The sequence below is a fragment of the Chanodichthys erythropterus genome, chromosome 3 (assembly GCF_024489055.1).
Source record: "Chanodichthys erythropterus isolate Z2021 chromosome 3, ASM2448905v1, whole genome shotgun sequence".
Classification (NCBI taxonomy): Eukaryota; Metazoa; Chordata; class Actinopteri; order Cypriniformes; family Xenocyprididae; genus Chanodichthys; species Chanodichthys erythropterus.
Window position 1 is genome coordinate 23,079,095 of NC_090223.1, and position 4,316 is coordinate 23,083,410.

Consider the following 4,316-nt stretch of genomic DNA (forward strand, 5'->3'; position numbering starts at 1 on the left):
CATAATTTACTCCCACTCAAGTTGTTCCAAACCTGTATAAATCTCTTTGTTCTGATGTACACAAAGGAATATATTGCATCGTTTAAACACCACAGTGGTCACAAAGCTCAAATCATCTCAACTGGTTTCTTGAACAAGAATAGCCGTGTTTCAACTGTTGGGCCAAAAGTGTGCATGCTAGTACATGCTAGGGCAGGAATATATCATGAGATATAATAATAATATGTTTAAATCATATAGTTCCTTTCCCAGGCTCTAGGATGCTTTACAAGGTACAATGATACAACAAACAATCAATACAAGGTCACAATTAAATGGATGATGGACATTTGCCTAATCCAGAAGTCATGGATAATGCAGTTGCATGATATAACAGAAGTTGAGTAAAGTTTAAATCATGAGAAAGAAACATAACATTGTGTCATGAAGACAACACAGAAGGTAGGCAAAAAAGGCATATATATATAATATTACGAAAGGACATGAAAGGATGCTTTGGATGAAAGGATAACAGTGAGACGAGAGATCGCTCAAACCTCCTCAGAACGCATGGTTTGTGGAAAGTAATATAAATGGTTACTCTTTCTATAGAAATGTGATGTAAACATATAATATTTTATCAATATCTTTAAGCCTTTGGACTTAAAGGATTAGTTCACTTTTAAATAAACTTTTCCTGATAATTTACTCACCCCCATTTCATCCAAGATACCCATGTCTTTCTTTCTTCAGTCGAAAAGAAATTAAAGTTTTTGATGAAAACATTCCAGGATTTTTCTCCGTATAGTAGACTTGAATGGGCACCAAACGATTGAAGGTCAAAATTAGTTTCACTGCAGCTTCAAAATGTTCTATGTGATCCCATACGAGTAACAAGGGTCTTATCTAGAGAAACCATCTCTCATTTTCTTAAAAAAAATGGAAAATTATATAAGTTTTAACCTTAAATGCTCATCTTGAACTAGCTCTCTTTTTCTTCTCTATTAGAATTCCAGCAGTGTAGATGCTGCTAAGTGTATTACTGCCCTCCACAGGCCAATGTTTGAACTAGTTGTTATATGCAATATGCTAGTTCAATAGTATATAACAATTAGTTCAAACTTTGACCTGTGGAGGGCAGTAATACACTTAGCAGTGTCTACACTGCTGGAATTCTAATAGAGAAGAAAAAGAGAGCTAGTTCAAGATGAGCATTTAAGGTTAAAACTTTTTCAGAAAATGAGCGATAGTTTCTCTTGATAGGACTCTTATTCCTCGTCTGGTATAATTTAAAGCCCTTTGAAGCTGCACTGAAACTGTAATTTTGATCTTCAACTGTTTGGTGCCCATTGAAGTCCACTATATGGAAAAAAATCCTGGAATGTTTTCAACAAAAACTTTAATTTCTTTTCAACTGAAGAAAGAAAGACATGAACATCTTGGATGACATGGGGGTGAGTAAATTATCAGGAACATTTTATTTGAAAGTGAACTAATCCTTTAAACGTCTTAATGGAGTTGTTTTGTGCATTCCTGTGATCGCAAATAAATGGAACATCTTCCTGTTATCACTGTAAAGCTGCTTTGAAACAATATAAATAGATATAAAGGTGAAAAAATAGGCATAAATAGAAATAAAGGTGACTTGACTGGCCCGAACAGAGTCCTGAACTCAACTCCATCAAAGATTTTTGGGATGAACTGGAGTGGAGATTGTGAGTAAGGCTTTATCGTCCAACATCAGTGCCTGACCTCACTATTGCTCTACTGGATGAATGGACAAAAATTCCCACAGAAACACTTCAAAATCTTGTGGAAAGCCTTCTTAGAAAAGTGGAAGATGTTATAGCTAAATAGGGGGGGACCAAATCCATATTGATGTTTATGTAATTAGAATGTGATACCATTAAATTCCCTGTTGGTGTCCCAATACTTTGTCCATATTGTATTTGTAATAATGAAATTAAATTGTAATAACTAATAGCAAACTAATAACTTCCCAGAGCCTTTTTCTTTGGAACAAGACATATAACTCTCTATTTATTGATGTTTTTTAATCCTTATGGAGAAAAAACAGGAAAAAACACTAAGACTACTGAAAATGTGAGTGGAATTGAAGAGCTTTACAGCTGGGTTTTTGCATTAAAAAATGCAAGATGCAGGGCAGTGGAATAAAAAAAAAGGTATAGAGTATTGAAGGTATTGAACTTCATATAACTTGAAAGCTACATTTTTAGAATGATGTATCATGCTCCAGATGCTGTAAAAGATGCGAGACAAGAGCTCACTGATTAAATTGAGCTCTTGTGATTACATCTAGTGCATGTTTACATAGAAAATGGAATTGAACAGTGTGTTTCAGTTGTTTTTTCTGGGTGAACAGTGCCTAAGCATCACATTTACAGCTGCTTGGTGAATTTTCATTGGCAAAATCCAGTTATTTAATTAGGAATCCACATGATCAGGGGGACATAAGATTTCCCAATGCAGATTTTGCAACGGGTTCAAGTTGGTTGCATGGAATTTCCACGTTGACCAACAAAAAGTTTCTTGATTTAAGTGACTTCTGTGTGAGTTGTGCTTCATACACTATCAGTGTTGCCAAGTTCACGGTTTTCCTGTGAAATACGGGCTACTTTAACAGTGTTGCAGGAAAAGGTTTTGTTGTGAAAACCTGGCAACCTGTACATCACTACACTACTGAATATAAACAACCTTTTTTTCACAGAAATGTTGCAAATTTAACACTCCAGAAGTCTGTCCATATGAGACTGACATAGGTGTGTACCCCAGATAACGTCCCATTCTATTTAAAATCATCTGTATGTCCTTAATCAATCAGACCATGGCTTTTAGATAAAACAATGTCATTCACCTCCACTGCCGAAAAGGGAAATCTGTGAGAATAATGGAACATGCATTTGAGTGCCTTTTGCTGTTTAATTATTGTGAGTCATTCTCTCTGTTTACCAAAATATGAGTACACAACATGTTAAAAAGAGCAGCGTGTCCAAAAATATCCTTAGTAATGTGTGAGCTGCATATTTACATCCAAAAAAGGGGTCATGGTGTGGGTGAGCTGTTTTGCTTGAAGGACTTGGTAACCCTTTAGTGAAGTTGCACATGGAATCACGAGAGGCAAGTCATCAGTTTGGCTGATTTTATTATGCTTGTGTGTTTGAATGGCACCGAATCAAGGCAATAGTGCACTATCAACACAGCGCAACGGGACGGTACATTCTCGCTCACTCCTGTACTTTATGGCAGGACGAACAAATCCCTGGTCTATACATGCATGATTTTTTGCATGCATGCCAGCAACAGGATATAAAAACTGACAACCCAGACAGCAACATAGTCTGGCCCAGATCCGGCCCTCATCTGGTACATGTGGTTTATACGCAGACCAGATGTGGGCCGGATCTGTGCCGTCACTATGTTGCTGTCAGGGAAATGACAAAAAAACGCCTTGGCAAAGGCATTAACATCTCAATAGAAGGGAAAAAACAAACCCACAAACCCATAGCTGAACAGATGATCTTATCAATGCAAACATCAAACAGAGACTTTCACAGAATTTCACAGAAAGAATAAAATTTTGCTCAAAGACGATGACTTCAAAATGTCATTGAAGACACAGTAGGCTTGTTCCCAAAGCCTCCTCTGAGAAAATCGAACAGATGTTTGTGGATCATTCGTTTGTGGATTAAAGATTGTGGATCATTCATTTGGGCCAGTAGCCATTTAATAAGCTCCATTTTGCCTGCCTTGCTGCTTGCAAAGCAATATGCAAGTCCAGAGAGAGTTAAAGAAGTGAGAACATTAGAAAACGTTCACGAAACATACGAGCGCCGCCATTCTGATACAGCCTGACTAATCGTCCCAGGGTCTGCGGAGCGGCTGACAGACACTGAAAGCACATGAGCAACAGAACAAACCCCTTCCACATACATTTGGCAACATGTTCCTTTGGCAGTCCAAGTCAAGATTGGCAGTGCTGGCTATTCAACACACATGCACAGAGACTAATACAAGTTACATCATTAAATGCACTTACGTGGCCTCGGCTGTCTCGCATCAAAAATAATTTGATGCATAAATCAAATGTAAATTAGTTTTTCAAAGGTCCATGCGTTGGAAAATCCTTTTGTAAGAAAATAAGGATTAGGTTACACTGCAAAAAGTGATTTGTTGCTTAAATGTACAAAAGTTTGAAATCCAGTTGCATTGATATGATTTAAAATGATATCAAGTTAATCCAGTATTTTATTTGGAGAACTTTGTTAAAAAAAAAAAAAAAAATGCATTTAATATTTTTAAAAGAGATTCAACAGATA